Source organism: Atractosteus spatula, chromosome 10, assembly GCF_055471065.1.
Source record: "Atractosteus spatula isolate fAtrSpa1 chromosome 10, fAtrSpa1.hap1, whole genome shotgun sequence".
NCBI classification, from domain to species: domain Eukaryota; kingdom Metazoa; phylum Chordata; class Actinopteri; order Semionotiformes; family Lepisosteidae; genus Atractosteus; species Atractosteus spatula.
The window spans coordinates 25917844-25934789 of record NC_142715.1 but is presented as its reverse complement, the minus strand read 5'-3'; the positions used below and the strand labels follow the sequence as shown (position 1 = coordinate 25934789).

Sequence of the window (16946 nt, the reverse complement as noted above, 5' to 3'; positions counted from 1 at the left end):
CCCCCCGGTGGAGCGGGTCCAGCGAGGATTTTTTCTTATAAAATATACTTTTATCAGAAAAAAAAACATTGCAAAAGTACACATCTCACACAGTAACTCTCCGAAAAACGACGGCGGAACGGCGGTGATTGTCCGTTATCAATCGTTGCAAGGGTGGGCGGATTTGCGCTATTGTGAGAGTCCCTCCAAACCCTACCACTTGCTGTTAATCCTTAGTCCCTGTACAGGGTCCATAGTCCTTTCCAGCGCTCCTTTGCCGTAGGGAAACCCCATTTGGCAACGTCGCGCTTCATCCTCCTCCTGAGGTCCGCCAGGATCCTCTCCTCCAGCTCCCTCGCTCCCCACTCGATGTTGTGCCGGATGAGATTGTTCCTTACATCCCACAGGCCTTTCTTTGTGAGGGACAGCAGCAGCCACATCAGGAACTGCGTCCCCTTGTCCACTCCGGTAGGTGCCAGCCCCAGCAGAATGTACTGGTAACTGAGCACCGCACCCGTCTCCAGGAGTTGCATAGTGTTGTCCATTCTGCCCCACACCGCCTTGGCGAAGGGGCAGCTCCAGAACACGTGCTCCTGAGTCTCCTCGACGAAACACGTGTCCCGGGGGCAATGCGGATTCCTGGTAAGTGAGTGTCTGTAGAGAACCTCTCTGGTGGCCAGTCTCTTGTGTACGGCCATCCAGTTGAGGTCCTTTAGTTGATTGTCCAGTTCTTTCGGCTGCGTCCTTTCCCAGACTTGTCTGGGAACTTGCAGCCTTTCGTCGGCGACCAGATGCCCCCTCACCTCTTTGTACAGAGCTCTGTGGTTGGTGCAGAGCTCCGGCTGTCTCGTGGCCTCGTACTTCCTGCTCCACTTGACAGCATGGGTGTAGAACTTCGGTCGCCTCTCTGCCTTGGGCCCAGTGTTTGACCACTGGACCAAGTGCCTCATCGGGATGGAGAGCCACAGCCTGACAAAGTACTGGTACTTGTGGCCGATGGGCTCCCGCAGCGCCCGACAGAGGTTGCAGAAAAAGATGCAGTCGAGTGATGAGCCCGGAGCTGAACGGGCCACACCGGCTTGTTTGTGAGGCCAGGTGCATTGCCAACCACGACCGGTAGGGCAGAGGCTTTGGAGGCGGCCTGGGCTCCTGCAGCTGGGTGGCCACGCACTCTGGTTTCTCTTCATCTCGTACAAATCTTTCGCCTTTTACTAAAGATTTCCGTGGAGAGGAGCATGAATGAGTTCCATGCAATTTTTATGCTACCCTGCCTTTGGGTGGGGCGCAGCTGGGCTGGTCAAAGAGAGAAAACAATCGCTGGCAATCGCTCTTGTTACTGCGGTTGTGGCCATCTGTCCCGTGAGTCCTGGATCTCTGGCCTTCTGATTCCTGCTCTTTTCACTGGCGGGCGGGATGTGTCTGGCCGCCGGGGATCTTGGGAACTCGATTTGCATAGCGGCTTCCCAGAATGCGTCGTTTCCGTACAGTGTGGCCGGTTGTTTTCCGAGTCATCGCGTCGCCGCAGCACGGATTGGTCACGCCCACAAGCCGAGAGCCGCAGGCGATGAGCCCGGAGCTGAACGGGCCACACCGGCTCGTTTGTGAGGCCAGGTGCATTGCCAACCACGACCGGTAGGGCAGAGGCTTTGGAGGCGGCCTGGGCTCCTGCAGCTGGGTGGCCACGCACTCTGGTTTCTCTTCATCTCGTACAAATCTTTCGCCTTTTACTAAAGATTTCCGTGGAGAGGAGCATGAATGAGTTCCATGCAATTTTTGTGCTTCCCTGCCTTCGGGTGGGGCGCAGCTGGGCTGGTCAAAGAGAAAGAACAATCGCTGGCAATCGCTCTTGTTACTGCGGTTGTGGCCATCTGTCCCGTGAGTCTTGGATCTCTGGCTTTCTGATTCCCGCTCTTTTCACTGGCGGGCGGGATATGTCCGGCCGCCGGGGATCTTGGGAACTCGATTTGCATAGCGGTTTCCCAGAGTGCGTCGTTTCCGTACAGTGTGGCCGGTTGTTTTCCGACTCATCGCGTCGCCGCAGCACGGATTGGGCACGCCCGCAAGCCGAAAGCCGCAGGCGATGAGCCCGGAGCTGAACGGGCCACACCGGCTCGTTTGTGAAGCCAGGTGCATTGCCAACCACGACCGGTAGGGCAGAGGCTTTGGAGGCGGCCTGGGCTCCTGCAGCTGGGTGGCCATGCACTCTGGTTTCTCTTCATCTCGTACAAATTTTTCGCCTTTTACTAAAGATTTCCGTGGAGAGGAGCATGAATGAGTTCCATGCAATTTTTGTGCTTCTCTGCCTTCGGGTGGGGCGCAGCTGGGCTGGTCAAAGAGAGAAAACAATCGCTGGCAATCGCTCTTGTTACTGCGGTTGTGGCCATTTGTCCCATGAGTCCTGGATCTCTGGCCTTCTGATTCCCGCTCTTTTCACTGGCGGGCGGGATGTGTCTGGCTGCCGGGGATCTTGGGAACTTGATTTGCATAGCGGCATCCCAGAGTGCGTCGTTTCCGTACAGTGTGGCCGGTTGTTTTCCGAGTCATCGCGTCGCCGCAGCACGGATTGGGCACGCCTGCAAGCCGAGAGCCGCAGGCGATGAGCCCGGAGCTGAATGGGCCACACCGGCTCGTTTGTGAGGCCAGGTGCATTGCCAACCACGACCGGTAGGGCAGAGGCTTTGGAGGCGGCCTGGGCTCCTGCAGCTGGGTGGCCATGCACTCTGGTTTCTCTTCATCTCGTACAAATCTTTCGCCTTTTACTAAAGATTTCCGTGGAGAGGAGCATGAATGAGTTCCATGCAATTTTTGTGCTTCTCTGCCTTCGGGTGGGGCGCAGCTGGGCTGATCAAAGAGAGAAAACAATCGCTCTTGTTACTGCGGTTGTGGCCATCTGTCCCGTGAGTCCTGGATCTTCTGATTCCTACTCTTTTCACTGGCGGGCGGGATGTGTCCGGCCGCCGGGGATCTTGGGAACTCGATTTGCATAGCGGCTTCCCAGAGTGCGTCGTTTCCGTACAGTGTGGCCGGTTGTTTTCCGAGACATCGCGTTTTCGCAGCACGGATTGGGTACGCCCGCAAGCCGAGAGCCGCAGGCGATGAGCCCGGAGCTGAACGGGCCACACCGGCTCGTTTGTGAGGCCAGGTGCATTGCCAACCACGACCGGTAGGGCAGAGGCTTTGGAGGCGGCCTGGGCTCCTGGAGCTGGGCGGCCACGCACTCTGGTTTCTCTTCATCTCGTACAAATCTTTCGCCTTTTACTAAAGATTTCCGTGGAGAGGAGCATGAATGAGTTCCATGCAATTTTTGTGCTTCCCTGCCTTCGGGTGGGGCGCAGCTGGGCTGGTCAAAGAGAGAAAACAATCGCTGGCAATCGCTCTTGTTACTGCGGTTGTGGCCATCTGTCCCGTGAGTCCTGGATCTCCGGCCTTCTGATTCCTACACTTTTCACTGGCGGGCGGGATGTGTCCGGCCGCCGGGGATCTGGGAACTCGATTTGCATAGCGGCTTCCCAGAGTGCGTCGTTTCCGTACAGTGTGGCCGGTTGTTTTCCGACTCATCGCGTCGCCGCAGCACGGATTGGGCACGCCCGCAAGCCGAGAGCCGCAGGCGATGAGCCCGGAGCTGAACGGGCCACACCGGCTCGTTTGTGAGGCCAGGTGCATTGCCAACCACGACCGGTAGGGCAGAGGCTTTGGAGGCGGCCTGGGCTCCTGGAGCTGGGCGGCTACGCACTCTGGTTTCTCTTCATCTCGTACAAATCTTTCGCCTTTTACTAAAGATTTCCGTGGAGAGGAGCATGAATGAGTTCCATGCAATTTTTGTGCTTCCCTGCCTTCGGGTGGGGCGCAGCTGGGCTGGTCAAAGAGAGAAAACAATCGCTGGCAATCGCTCTTGTTACTGCGGTTGTGGCCATCTGTCCCGTGAGTCTTGGATCTCTGGCCTTCGGATTCCCGCTCTTTTCACTGGCGGGCGGGATATGTCTGGCCGCCGGGGATCTTGGGAACTCGATTTGCATAGCGGCTTCCCAGAGTGCGTCGTTTCCGTACAGTGTGGCTGGTTGTTTTCCGAGTCATCGCGTCGCCGCAGCACGGATTGGGCACGCCCGCAAGCCGAGAGCCGCAGGCGATGAGCCCGGAGCTGAACGGGCCACACAGGCTCGTTTGTGAGGCCAGGTGCATTGCCAACCACGACCGGTAGGGCAGAGGCTTTGGAGGCGGCCTGGGCTCCTGCAGCTGGGTGGCCACGCACTCTGGTTTCTCTTCATCTCGTACAAATCTTTCGCCTTTTACTAAAGATTTCCGTGGAGAGGAGCATGAATGAGTTCCATGCAATTTTTGTGCTTCTCTGCCTTCAGGTGGGGCGCAGCTGGGCTGGTCAAAGAAAGAAAACAATCGCTGGCAATCGCTCTTGTTACTGTGGTTGTGGCCATCTGTCCCGTGAGTCCTGGATCTCTGGCCTTCTGATTCCCGCTCTTTTCACTGGCGGGCGGGATGTGTCCGGCCGCCGGAGATCTTGGGAACTCGATTTGCATAGCGGCTTCCCAGAGTGCGTCGTTTCCGTACAGTGTGGCCGGTTGTTTTCCGAGTCATCGCGTCGCCGCAGCACGGATTGGGCACGCCCGCAAGCCGAGAGCCGCAGGCGATGAGCCCGGAGCTGAACGGGCCACAACGGCTCGTTTGTGAGGCCAGGTGCATTGCCAACCACGACCGGTAGGGCAGAGGCTTTGGAGGCGGCCTTGGCTCCTGGAGCTGGGCGGCCACGCACTCTGGTTTCTCTTCATCTCGTACAAATCTTTCGCCTTTTACTAAAGATTTCCGTGGAGAGGAGCATGAATGAGTTCCATGCAAATTTTGTGCTTCTCTGCCTTCGGGTGGGGCGCAGCTGGGCTGGTCAAAGAAAGAAAACAATCGCTGGCAATCGCTCTTGTAACTGCGGTTGTGGCCATCTGTCCCGTGAGTCCTGGATCTCTGGCCTTCTGATTCCCGCTCTTTTCACTGGCGGGCGGGATGTGTCTGGCCGCCGGGGATCTTGGGAACTCGATTTGCATAGCGGCTTCCCAGAGTGCGTCGTTTCCGTACAGTGTGGCCGGTTGTTTTCCGAGTCATCGCGTCGCCGCAGCACGGATTGGGCACGCCCGCAAGCAGAGAGCCGCAGGCGATGAGCCCGGAGCTGAACGGGCCACACCGGCTCGTTTGTGAGGCCAGGTGCATTGCCAACCACGACCGGTAGGGCAGAGGCTTTGGAGGCTGCCTGGGCTCCTGGAGCTGGGCGGCTACGCACTCTGGTTTCTCTTCATCTCGTACAAATCTTTCGCCTTTTACTAAAGATTTCCGTGGAGAGGAGCATGAATGAGTTCCATGCAATTTTTGTGCTTCTCTGCCTTCAGGTGGGGCGCAGCTGGGCTGGTCAAAGAAAGAAAACAATCGCTGGCAATCGCTCTTGTTACTGTGGTTGTGGCCATCTGTCCCGTGAGTCCTGGATCTCTGGCCTTCTGATTCCCGCTCTTTTCACTGGCGGGCGGGATGTGTCCGGCCGCCGGAGATCTTGGGAACTCGATTTGCATAGCGGCTTCCCAGAGTGCGTCGTTTCCGTACAGTGTGGCCGGTTGTTTTCCGAGTCATCGCGTCGCCGCAGCACGGATTGGGCACGCCCGCAAGCCGAGAGCCGCAGGCGATGAGCCCGGAGCTGAACGGGCCACAACGGCTCGTTTGTGAGGCCAGGTGCATTGCCAACCACGACCGGTAGGGCAGAGGCTTTGGAGGCGGCCTGGGCTCCTGGAGCTGGGCGGCCACGCACTCTGGTTTCTCTTCATCTCGTACAAATCTTTCGCCTTTTACTAAAGATTTCCGTGGAGAGGAGCATGAATGAGTTCCATGCAAATTTTGTGCTTCTCTGCCTTCGGGTGGGGCGCAGCTGGGCTGGTCAAAGAAAGAAAACAATCGCTGGCAATCGCTCTTGTAACTGCGGTTGTGGCCATCTGTCCCGTGAGTCCTGGATCTCTGGCCTTCTGATTCCCGCTCTTTTCACTGGCGGGCGGGATGTGTCTGGCCGCCGGGGATCTTGGGAACTCGATTTGCATAGCGGCTTCCCAGAGTGCGTCGTTTCCGTACAGTGTGGCCGGTTGTTTTCCGAGTCATCGCGTCGCCGCAGCACGGATTGGGCACGCCCGCAAGCAGAGAGCCGCAGGCGATGAGCCCGGAGCTGAACGGGCCACACCGGCTCGTTTGTGAGGCCAGGTGCATTGCCAACCACGACCGGTAGGGCAGAGGCTTTGGAGGCGGCCTGGGCTCCTGGAGCTGGGCGGCTACGCACTCTGGTTTCTCTTCATCTCGTACAAATCTTTCGCCTTTTACTAAAGATTTCCGTGGAGAGGAGCATGAATGAGTTCCATGCAATTTTTGTGCTTCCCTGCTTTCGGGTGGGGCGCAGCTGGGCTGGTCAAAGAGAGAAAACAATCGCTGGCAATTGCTCTTGTTACTGCGGTTGTGGCCATCTGTCCCGTGAGTCCTGGATCTCTGGCCTTCTGATTCCCGCTCTTTTCACTGGCGGGCGGGATGTGTCCGGCTGCCGGGGATCTTGGGAACTCGATTTGCATAGCGGCTTCCCAGAGTGCGTCGTTTCCGGTACAGTGTGGCCGGTTGTTTTCCGAGTCATCGCGTCGCCGCAGCACGGATTGGGCACGCCCGGAAGCCGAGAGTCGCAGGCGATGAGCCCGGAGCTGAACGGGCCACACCGGCTCGTTTGTGAGGCCAGGTGCATTGCCAACCACGACCGGTAGGGCAGAGGCTTTGGAGGCGGCCTGGGCTCCTGGAGCTGGGCGGCCACGCACTCTGGTTTCTCTTCATCTCATACAAATCTTTTGCCTTTTACTAAAGATTTCCGTGGAGAGGAGCATGAATGAGTTCCATGCAATTTTTGTGCTTCCCTGGCTTCGGGTGGGGCGCAGCTGGGCTGGTCAAAGATTAGGTGAGATTAAGATTAGTTGAGGCCATAGATCACCTTTCCATCCTCCAGGTTTTTCTCCCGAAACCTACTGTACCAATGGTGACCCCTGCTGGCCGAGAGAGCAAAAGCTTACAGCACCTGGTATTCTCAGGCAGTCTCCCATCCAAGTACTAACCAGGCCCAACCCTGCTTAGCTTCCAAGACCAGACAAGATCGGGAACATTCAGGGTGGTGTGGCCGCAAGCAAAAGCCAGGGCGCCTGACTCGCTACTTGAAGCTGTGTGTGGCTGGGGCTCCGCGCCCCCCTAGCGGGACTGAAGGATCGTTCGTGTGCAGCTCTTTGGAAAGGAGCTTCTTTCCAAATCGCATTGTGTACCTGGATGTTGGCGAATGTGCTCCCTTGTGTTGACTTGTCCCGCACTGGAGGAGAACAAACAAACTGCTCGGAGGAGCACAAGGCAAGTCTTCACAAGACAAAAACCTCCAATGCACAGCACTCAAAACATTTCTGGGCTGTCGCGTGTTTATTTCAGCACATAAAGCGCCCCAGTCCAACACGTCGGCCGGGTGCGCGTCGCCTCCGCCCTCTTGTGGCCTTGCGGCGTCAGAGCAAGAGGCTCCTTCTCGCTGCCTTTCCGCTGTGTTGCAGAGCCCTGAGAGGGAACCTGGAGCGCACACTTTGTGGGGGGCGGGAGACCGCGTTCGCGCTCTGCCCCCGATCTCTTGCGCGAGTGCTAAATCTCACGGCGCCAGCCAGCGGCCAGGAGACAAGTGCAATATCGCGGGACAGGGGGGCCTCGTCATTGATTGTTACATATGAGACGGGGATTAGGAGGAGACCCCGACTGATTGGTAAAGGGGAACACTAACACCAGAGTGACACCCGCGGCGTCTCATTTTGAGAGACGCCCTGGGATTTCTTAATGGCCAAGGAGGGTCGGGACCTCGGTTTTACGCCTCCCCCGAAGGCCTGTTTGTGCAGCAGAGTGTCGCCATCAGGATGCTGGGGCATAAGAAAGCCACACAGACCGCAGGGTGAGCGCTCCCTACTGGTCCCAGTCACACGTCTTGCAGGAGCAGCAGCAACCTGAGCTTTTCCGGGGGGAATCTCCCATCCGGGTGCCGGCTAGGCTCACACCTGCTGGGCTGCCGTGGGTGAGCCCAGTCGAGAGTCGCAGGGTGAGATCTAGTCACCGGGGAGAAACGATACAAGCGAAGGATTACTCGGCTCCCAGCACTTGAAAAAGCCGACAAATGACTTTTTCCCGCCGGAGCTGAATGTACCTGCATGTGTCGTGTCGTCTACTTCCCCCGCCCCGCTGTGTTTGCTGTATTGTCTTTGAAGCCGGCCCCCGAGACGAGTCGGGCTGTTCCTGTGCCCCAATTAACACTTTACAGGTGCCATTCCCCGGCATTGTGGCCATTGTCGGTGGTCACACGCGATAAGATAAGGTGGAGGAGAGCGCGAACGCAGTCCCCCACTACCAGAAATTATGCAGTCGAGATTCCCACATTTGAGAAATTCGCAGGGGTCAGCACAGCCAGAGTGCAATGGCCGAGCCTCGCTCTGGGTGAAACTCCTTCTTGATCAAGGTATCTCCTCTGCCAGATAAGTATGAGCTGTACAAGCCCCTGCAAGCGGCCCGCACCCACAGCACAAAGCGCGCAGCCTAGGCCAGCTCCTCGCCCCGCACACCACCGCCTCCTGCTGGGCCTACTCTTTCGCACACTCACACGCCACACTAACACTCAAAAGGGTGGGCAAAACGAGAAAACGAGCGCGCCGTTTCCTACACATCTGCAGTCGCCAATGCGCATTCGCAGCATGTCCCGGGACGCAATTCGGCCTCATTTGCATAACACCAGACCAGCAGATCGCTACGCAAGCTCGCGTCGTGCGCCTGCCACACACCGAACAAACACCGGAGTCTTTTCAGCAATTTCCAAAAAACGGGCCTGCTCGCCTGCCCACAAGGTTTGTCTCTTACCCACTCTCCAGAGCCTGCTGCCTTCTGTGCTGTTCTCTCGGCACCGCTGCAGCGCACACAACTCCTGCAGCGCGGGGAGAAAGTTTCCACGCTCCGCCTAAATAATGCAGACTACAGCAAAACGACTGACTTTGAAAAGGGAATGAATGTCCGGAAGGAGTAGTGGAACCAGCTTGTAATGCTTCTCCGGACCTCTAACTAAAAGAAACCGGGAACCAGCAGTGGCATCGACTCCTTTCGAACTGGGATCCAATCGCAGCTCGTGGTGTCGTAACTTTTCCTTATCCGATATTGGACCAAGCACATCAGGGGAGAGCGCGAACGCAGTCCCCCACTACCAGAAATTATGCAGTCGAGATTCCCACATTTGGGGAATTCGCAGGGGTCAGCACATCCGGAGTGCAATGGCAGAGCCTCCCTCTGGGTGAACCGATTTTTTAAGAACTTTATTTTCTATTCATAAAAAAAATCAGGACATCACAAATTAGAAAGGTTTACATTAATATACATACTTAAAACAGTATATATGATCACATCTCATTACATATTGACACGGTACCAGTTACATAGCAACAATTTTCTTTTTTTCTGGTGCAAATCACATACTTTACTTAAACATGATAATGTTTTTCACAGTTTCTTGGGATATTGACCTATGCTCTCTATTTCCCACAGATTTTCTGCTTCCTCCCTCCCTTCTCTCCACAGATCTCTGAGGTAATAGTTCTCTAGGGTGATGAACAGGGCCAGGCTACCTGCTGCCTTGACTGGGACCTCGATGCCTTTGAACAGCCCCATGTTCCTCACTCTCCACAGGGCGTCTTTTCCACTGTTCACCACGGCCCAGATCTTGTCAAACACGTCAGGAGGAAGTTTGACAGGAGAGATGCCGTATATGACGAAAGCAGCGGTCAGGGTAAATTGGAGCGAGAGAGCTTGCAACCAATCTTCAAACTGTGCCCAGAAGGCCTTAGCCAAAAAGCAGGACCACAGGAGATGGGTCACAGTCTCCTCCTCGCCACAGCCCACCCTAACGCAGTGTGGGCTGGGGGTGAGGCCCCTACGGTACAAGAAAGTTCGAACCGGTAAGCACTGGTGGACGACACTCCAGGCTAAATCTTTGTGAATGTTGCACAGAAACTTAGAGGATGTGTGTTTCCACACCTTCCTTGTTTGGGCTGATGTTAAAATGCCCACAGGGGTCTGCCTATTGTTCTGGGGTGCAACGAAATCTTCCAGTTTTTGGACGCTGACATCTCGGAGGGGAATATGGCCAATTGGGTGAGATCTTAGAAAACTTTTAACTGTCCCATAAATTGCAGGGCATGTGTCAGAGAGTGGGACATCCAGCTTGGGTCTGACACCCCACACTCTGAACACCTCCCTACCTATCCAGAGCCTGGCAAAATAAGTCCAGGTACGCGCTGCAGGTGCTGTTGCAAAGCCTCTCAGCACAGAGGCCAGGAAAATGCACAGCAGCTTCGTAGCAATATCTGGGACAGACTTCCCCCCTGAGGGTAGCGGCCTGTCCATTATTTCCCTTCTGAGTCTTTCCTGCTTCCCACCCCATAGAAATTGAAACATCAATCTCCTCAGCACCGCCGCAACACGGTGTGGGATTGGGAAGGTAGAAGCCAGAAAATTCAAGACAGGCAAGAGCTCAGCTTTGATGACCAGCACCTTCCCTGTCATGGTGAGGTCTCGGTCCTTCCATTGCATCAGTTTTTTGTTTAAGATTGGCAATTTGTTCTGCCAATTTTCTGTTCCCATCTCTTCTCCAAAATACACCCCCAGGACCTTAATTCTCTTCTCTTGCAGCCTGAGATCATGTCCTTCTTTTGGCTCCCTCCAGTTCTGATAAAAAATCTCACTCTTAGATTTGTTAATTTTTGCAGAGGAAGCCAAAGAGAAACGATCACAGCACTGCAGAGCTCTGCTAATTGAGGCATTGTCAGAGAGGAGCAGGGTGACGTCATCCATGTATAGAGATGTCTTTACCTCTCCTCCCCCACTTCCAGGCACTGGTATCCCATTAATGGCCTGATCCTGGCGCAAGGCACAGGCTAAGGGCTCCATAGCCAAAACGAATAACAAGGGGGATAATGGGCAGCCCTGCCTCACCCCTGAACAGACTTCAAAGGGGCGTGATCTATTGCCATTAACCATTACTCTGCTGTTGCTACCTGTGTACAGCAGGTTAATCCACTTTCTCATGATGGGGCCAAACTTCATGTGCTCAAGTATCGATGTTAAGTACTGCCGGTTTAGGCGGTCAAAGGCCTTTTCTAGGTCTACACCTAAAATGCACAGAGGGAGGGAGCGATCCTCCGAGTACAGACAGACATCCCTCAACAAGGCCAGGTTGTCGCTCATCAGGCGTCCTGCTATCCCACAAGTCTGTTCTTTCCCTACCAGTGAGGCCACTACATTTTGTAGGCGCAGGAAAAGGGCTTTGGACAGGATCTTAGTGTCCACGCCTAACAGGCTGAGGGGTCTCCAGTTCTTTATGTCATTCTTTGCTCCTTTCTTAAACAAGAGAGAATTAGTGCCTTCTCTTAAGGAGTCAGGCAGCAATTCTGTCTTATAGCTTTCCTCGAATAGGAGCAGTAGCGGATCCTGAAGCAGATCCCAAAAGGTGCAATAAAATTCTTTAGGGAGCCCGTCAGCACCCGGAGTTTTCCCCTTCTGTAAGCTCTCCATAGCCTGTCTCAGCTCTTCTACTGTCAAATCCCTCTCTAGTACTTCCCTGTCTTCTTCACTCAAAACGTTTTCTAGCTTTGAGGTGAAAAAATGAATTTCTTCATCCTTTACCTCTGTAGAGCTGTACAGTCTTGAGTAGAAGGCCTCGGTGCAGGAGAGGATAGCACTCGGCTCTGTTCTCTCTCGTCCCTCCTCATCAACTACACTTTCCATGACAGACTTGGAGCCTACCACTTTCCTGAAAAAGAAGCGAGTACACTTCTCATTTTCTTCTAAGAACTGCACTCTGCTTCTTAACAGCACTCCTCGACTACTTTCTTCGGCTATGCTCCGGATGTCCTTTTTTAAAAGGGTGATATCCTCGAGCACATCGAGGCCACTGTGCAGCATCGTGTAGAGACGCTGCAGCTGCCTCTGTTTCCTGGCTAGCACTCCTCTCCGTCTGGCAGCAGCCTTCCTTCCCTCAGCCATGAAAAAGGCCTTTGTCCTCATCTTCACCTCCTCCCACCACTCTCCTACTGACCCGTACAGACACTGCAAGGACAGCCACTGTGATAGTTTCTCCTTGTAGCGTGATACTACCCCCTCGTTCTCTAGCAGCTTTGTGTTGAGCTTCCAGAGGCCTGGGCCAAAGACAGTCCCGCCCTGGAGTTCCACTCTACACCCTAAAGCCTGATGATCTGAGAAGAAGACAGGCTGAAGAGTGACCCCAACAACTTTCACTCTCGCTGAGACAAAGCAATAGTCAATTCTGGAGCTGCTATTCCTCCCTGACCATGTATATCCTGCTGTTGTGGGATATATACATCTATATGTGTCTGAGAGTTTAAAGTCTTGAACTAAGTTTTGCAGGGCCAGTGAGCTGGAATCCAATTTTATCGGAGAGCTAGACTGCCTGTCTGTGTGCTCTAAGATACAATTAAAATCCCCTCCCACTATCACGTCTGTGCTACATAACAATAGGGGAGAGAGTGCCTTGAGTAGCTCCACCCTTCCTCCCACGTCAGTAGGACAATACACATTGATTAGCCGCAGGTTAACGGTCCCCCATTCCACATCCACACACAGCAACCTGCCATCTATGACCCTCTGAATACTTTTCAATTTGAAAGCCCATCCTTTGAAAAGAATGGCCACGCCAGAGGCTCTGTTGTTATTGTCCCCTGACCAAACAGAAAGCCCTTTATCCCACCTATCTTCAAAGCTTTTATACCTCTCTTGATAGGCTAAAGCACACTCCTGCAACATCAACACATCTCCCTCTCTCTGCTGGAGGTAATCAAAGACAGACTGGCATTTAACTCTGTCATTGATACCTCTGGTGTTAAGAGAAATTATGTTTAGAGCCATATTACATAAGAAAGTGGAGCCAGTCTTTACAAAACACATTTCTCTTCTGTCTCACCTGTTACCTTCTTCTTTTTCTTTTTCTTCTTACCAATTTCCTGCCAGCCATCCTCTGAATGAGCCTTCATCAGGGTGGCAGCAGTAAAAGCGTTCACAGAGTCCATTTCAAGGAAGGGGGTAGAGGGAGGGGTGGAGGGGTTCCAGCTGTCCCCATCGCCATGCTCTCCTTCCTCCTCGCTCGGGGAGAAAACAGAGTCATTTTTCCTTTTCCTTACGTCCAGCTCCTGGGAGCACTGAGGGGAAAGGGGTGCAGCCGATGCACCAGTCTCCTCTTCCCCCTCACCCACCAGCTGCTGCAGATCCTCCGTGATGGACTGGATGGAGGAGAGGAGGGCATCTGTAGCACTTGCAGAGTCTGGGAAAAGCAGCTCCGCTGAATCCTGGGTATCCTCGCTGGACCCGCTCCACCGGGGGGCCCCACACTGGCCCTCGTTCTGAGGAGCAGGAGTGGGGGAGGGGTCCTCGCTGTTCTCGGGGGTTTTCAAACCCTCGTGCTTGTCTGGTGTAGTCTGCGGTTGTGGGGGCGTAGTGGATCTTTCTTCCACCGGCCCCGGAGCCACAGCAGGACTGATCCTGGCTGGAGGCTGAGAGTCTTTGTCCAACAAGGGTTCTTTGTTTGACTTGTTGTTTGCTTTGGCTTTTCGGGCCGGTTTGGCTGAAACAAGCACTGCCTCATCCTTTCTCATTTTGAGTTTATTGGCGTAGGCGTGAGGGCAGTTCTTAAAAACGTGTCCTTCCGAGCCACATAAATTGCACTTTGGCAGCATTGAACAGTCAGAGGCTAAATGTCCCTGTTTGCCACAGGTCTTGCAGCATTTCACAGTGCAGGACGATGCCAGGTGTCCCACAGCACCACAGCGCCGACACACCTTTGGTTGTCCCACATAAAAAACATAGCCATTGCAGGCGCCCAGCCGGATTGTAGAGGGCAGGTGCCTTAAGCCTCCATTTACATTGTCCGGTAGCAAGCGAACCTCGAATTTCCTTGCTCCTGTTTTTATACCGTCAACATCTCTAACCTCAGTTCCATGGTGGACGGTGCAGTACTGGTTAAGCCAGGTGTGAATGTCCTCCGTCTTTGCCAGTTCCGAGAACATAACAACATGCACAGTTTTCCTCTCTCTCTGTGTCAAAGGCTGCAAGTTGATCTTCTCAAGAGCAGGAACTTTCCCTCTTTTTGCCTCAAACACATCCACACATTGTTCAAACAGAGGATAGGAAGCAAATACAACCTCAAACGCTTTCTGACCTGGTAGAGCGAAGATGAAATCCAAGTGCCGAGGTTCAAAGCCAAGTTCCTTCTGCAACACTTTTCTGCTGAACTGCATACGACCCATGAAGAGGTCATCCAAAAGCTCAAAACGCACAGCATTCTTGCGGGATCCAAAAGTTGCCATTTCGTAAACTGCAAAACAAACACTGCTTCCACAAAACAAGAAAACAATCCAACAACTCCACCTACAAGCTGATCAAGGTATCTCCCCTGCCAGGTAAGTATGAGCTGTACAAGCCCCTGCAAGCGGCCCGCACCCACAGCACAAAGCGCGCAGCCTAGGCCAGCTCCTCGCCCCGCACACCACCGCCTCCTGCTGGGCCCACTCTTTCGCACACTCACACGCCACACTTACACTCCAAAGGGTGGGCAAAACGAGAAAACGAGCGCGCCATTTCCTACACATCTGCAGTCGCCAATGCGCATTAGCAGCATGTCCCGGGACGCAATTCGGCCTCATTTGCATAACACCAGCCCGGTAGATCGCTACGCAAGCTCGCGTCGTGCGCCTGCCACACACCGAACAAACACCGGAGCCTATTCGGCAATTTCCAAAAAACGGGCCTGCTCGCCTGCCCACAAGGTTTGTCTCTTACCCGCTCTCCAGAGCCTGCTGCCTTCTGTGCTGTTCTCTCGGCACCGCTGCAGCGCACACAACTCCTGCAGCGCGGGGAGAAAGTTTCCACGCTCCGCCGCAGGGAAGGCTCGCTCCGTGCGCACACGTCCTTTCAATGCCAGTTCAACAAGTGCTCCGCATTAGCAGCGTCGGGGCTCCGGCGTGTCGCACCTCACCTCACCTCGCACAGCCCCCTCCTTGAATGTCTGGCGCTGGGCATGCCCCGCCCTCCTCCACCATATCTTATCGCGTGTGACCACCGACAATGGCCACAATGCCGGGGAATGGCACCTGTAAAGTGTTAATTGGGGCACAGGAACAGCCCGTCTCGTCTCGGGGGCCGGCTTCAAAGACAATACAGCAAACACAGCGGGGCGGGGGAAGTAGACGACACGACACATGCAGGTACATTCAGCTCCGGCGGGAACGAGTCATTTGATGGCCATTTCAAGTGCTGGGAGCCGAGTAATCCTTCGCTTGTATCGTTTCTCCCCGGTGACTAGATCTCACCCTGCGACTCTCGACTGGGCTCACCCACGGCAGCCCAGCAGGTGTGAGCCTAGCCGGCACCCGGATGGGAGATTCCCCCCGGAAAAGCTCAGGTTGCTGCTGCTCCTGCAAGACGTGTGACTAGGACCAGTAGGGAGCGCTCACCCTGCGGTCTGTGTGGTTTTCTTATGCCCCAGCATCCTGATGGCGACACTCTGCTGCACAAACAGGCGCCGTCCTTCGGGGGAGGCGTAAAACCGAGGTCCCGACCCTCCTTGGCCATTAAGAAATCCCAGGGCGTCTCTCAAAATGAGACGCAGCGGGTGTCACTCTGGTGTTAGTGTTCCCCTTTACCAATCAGTCGGGGTCTCCTCCTAATCCCCGTCTCATATGTAACAATCAATGACGAGGCCCCCCTGTCCCGCGATATTGCAGTTGTCTCCTGGCCGCTGGCTGGCGCCGTGAGATTTAGCACTCGCGCAAGAGATCGGGGGCAGAGCGCGAACGCGGTCTCCCGCCCCCCACAAAGTGTGCGCTCCAGGTTCCCTCTCTGGGCTCTGCAACACAGCGGAAAGGCAGCGAGAAGGAGCCTCTTGCTCTGACGCCGCAAGGCCACAAGAGGGCGGAGGCACCGCGCGGCTGGCCGACGTGTTGGACTGGTGCGCTTTATGTGCTGAAATAAAAACGCGACAGCCCAGAAATGTTTTGAGTGCTGTGCATTGGAGGTTTTTGTCTTGTGAAGACTTGCCTTGTGCTCCTCCGAGCAGTTTGTTTGTTCTCCTCCAGTGCAGGACAAGTCAACACAAGGGAGCACATTCGCCAACATCCAGGTACACAATGCGATTTGGAAAGAAGCTCCTTTCCAAAGAGCTGCACACGAACGATCCTTCAGTCCCGCTCGGGGGGCGCGGAGCCCCAGCCACACACAGCTTCAAGTAGCGAGTCAGGCGCCATGGCTTTCACTTGCGGCCACACCACCCTGAATGTTCCAGATCTCGTCTGATCTTGGACGCTAAGCAGGGTTGGGCCTGGTTAGTACTTGGATGGGAGATTACCTGGGAATACCAGGTGCTGCAAACTTTTGCTCTCTCGGCCAGCAGGGGTCGCCGTTGGTACCGTAGGTTTTGGGAGGAAAACCTGGAGGATGGAAAGGTGATCTATAGCCTCATCTCTAGAGATGTTTTGTTGCTATGGCATGTGTTTGACCCATATAAAAAAAAAACCCATTTGTAAAACGAATATCGAAGCTGCCTCTAAATCTGCAAATGAAGATGAGTCGATAAACCACTTGTTTTTCGTATAACTATACATATATTCATTTATTACTGATTTCATTCATTGGGCACGGATACAATAGAGGTACAGCCATTCACTGTTTGACATGTCTGCACTGGTACAGAACCTAGCAATCAGAAAACGGGTGAAACTGTCTTGAGAATTAGCATACAGTACCGAGGCTCCCATGACCAAATAAAGGCTAACCTCGATAATCAGCCTAAATAATGCAGACTACAGCAAAATGACTGACTTTGAAAAGGGAATGAATGT

At 54.4% G+C, this 16946-nt stretch overlaps 14 non-coding genes and 2 pseudogenes across 14 annotated transcripts; 13 read left to right on the top strand and 3 right to left on the bottom strand.

The window, feature by feature from the left end:
* The first annotated feature begins 1146 nt into the window (after positions 1 to 1146).
* LOC148826708 (U5 spliceosomal RNA) lies at positions 1147 to 1261 on the top strand. Its single transcript, XR_016093172.1, has one exon. It is a non-coding gene; the product is annotated as a U5 spliceosomal RNA (small nuclear RNA).
* Positions 1262 to 1662: 401 nt separating this feature from the next.
* LOC148826707 (U5 spliceosomal RNA) lies at positions 1663 to 1779 on the top strand. The gene has a single exon (XR_016093161.1). It is a non-coding gene; the product is annotated as a U5 spliceosomal RNA (small nuclear RNA).
* Positions 1780 to 2178: 399 nt separating this feature from the next.
* LOC148826706 (U5 spliceosomal RNA) lies at positions 2179 to 2295 on the top strand. The gene has a single exon (XR_016093212.1). It is a non-coding gene; the product is annotated as a U5 spliceosomal RNA (small nuclear RNA).
* Positions 2296 to 2694: 399 nt separating this feature from the next.
* LOC148826705 (U5 spliceosomal RNA) lies at positions 2695 to 2811 on the top strand. The gene has a single exon (XR_016093185.1). It is a non-coding gene; the product is annotated as a U5 spliceosomal RNA (small nuclear RNA).
* A 382-nt stretch (positions 2812 to 3193) lies between these two features.
* LOC148826704 (U5 spliceosomal RNA) lies at positions 3194 to 3310 on the top strand. The gene has a single exon (XR_016093160.1). It is a non-coding gene; the product is annotated as a U5 spliceosomal RNA (small nuclear RNA).
* Positions 3311 to 3708: 398 nt separating this feature from the next.
* Positions 3709 to 3825, top strand: LOC148826703 (U5 spliceosomal RNA). Its single transcript, XR_016093158.1, has one exon. It is a non-coding gene; the product is annotated as a U5 spliceosomal RNA (small nuclear RNA).
* Positions 3826 to 4224: 399 nt separating this feature from the next.
* Positions 4225 to 4341, top strand: LOC148826702 (U5 spliceosomal RNA). The gene has a single exon (XR_016093180.1). It is a non-coding gene; the product is annotated as a U5 spliceosomal RNA (small nuclear RNA).
* A 399-nt stretch (positions 4342 to 4740) lies between these two features.
* On the top strand, positions 4741 to 4854 carry LOC148826701 (U5 spliceosomal RNA). Its single transcript, XR_016093199.1, has one exon. It is a non-coding gene; the product is annotated as a U5 spliceosomal RNA (small nuclear RNA).
* A 402-nt stretch (positions 4855 to 5256) lies between these two features.
* Positions 5257 to 5373, top strand: LOC148826700 (U5 spliceosomal RNA). The gene has a single exon (XR_016093178.1). It is a non-coding gene; the product is annotated as a U5 spliceosomal RNA (small nuclear RNA).
* Positions 5374 to 5772: 399 nt separating this feature from the next.
* On the top strand, positions 5773 to 5886 carry LOC148826699 (U5 spliceosomal RNA). The gene has a single exon (XR_016093198.1). It is a non-coding gene; the product is annotated as a U5 spliceosomal RNA (small nuclear RNA).
* Positions 5887 to 6288: 402 nt separating this feature from the next.
* Positions 6289 to 6405, top strand: LOC148826698 (U5 spliceosomal RNA). Its single transcript, XR_016093129.1, has one exon. It is a non-coding gene; the product is annotated as a U5 spliceosomal RNA (small nuclear RNA).
* A 400-nt stretch (positions 6406 to 6805) lies between these two features.
* LOC148826697 (U5 spliceosomal RNA) lies at positions 6806 to 6922 on the top strand. Its single transcript, XR_016093222.1, has one exon. It is a non-coding gene; the product is annotated as a U5 spliceosomal RNA (small nuclear RNA).
* A 129-nt stretch (positions 6923 to 7051) lies between these two features.
* On the bottom strand, positions 7052 to 7170 carry LOC148826696 (5S ribosomal RNA; annotated as a pseudogene).
* Positions 7171 to 8378: 1208 nt separating this feature from the next.
* LOC148826695 (U1 spliceosomal RNA) lies at positions 8379 to 8542 on the bottom strand. Its single transcript, XR_016091895.1, has one exon. It is a non-coding gene; the product is annotated as a U1 spliceosomal RNA (small nuclear RNA).
* A 677-nt stretch (positions 8543 to 9219) lies between these two features.
* Positions 9220 to 9383, bottom strand: LOC148826694 (U1 spliceosomal RNA). The gene has a single exon (XR_016092841.1). It is a non-coding gene; the product is annotated as a U1 spliceosomal RNA (small nuclear RNA).
* Positions 9384 to 16359: 6976 nt separating this feature from the next.
* On the top strand, positions 16360 to 16478 carry LOC148826693 (5S ribosomal RNA; annotated as a pseudogene).
* The last annotated feature ends 468 nt before the right edge of the window (positions 16479 to 16946 follow it).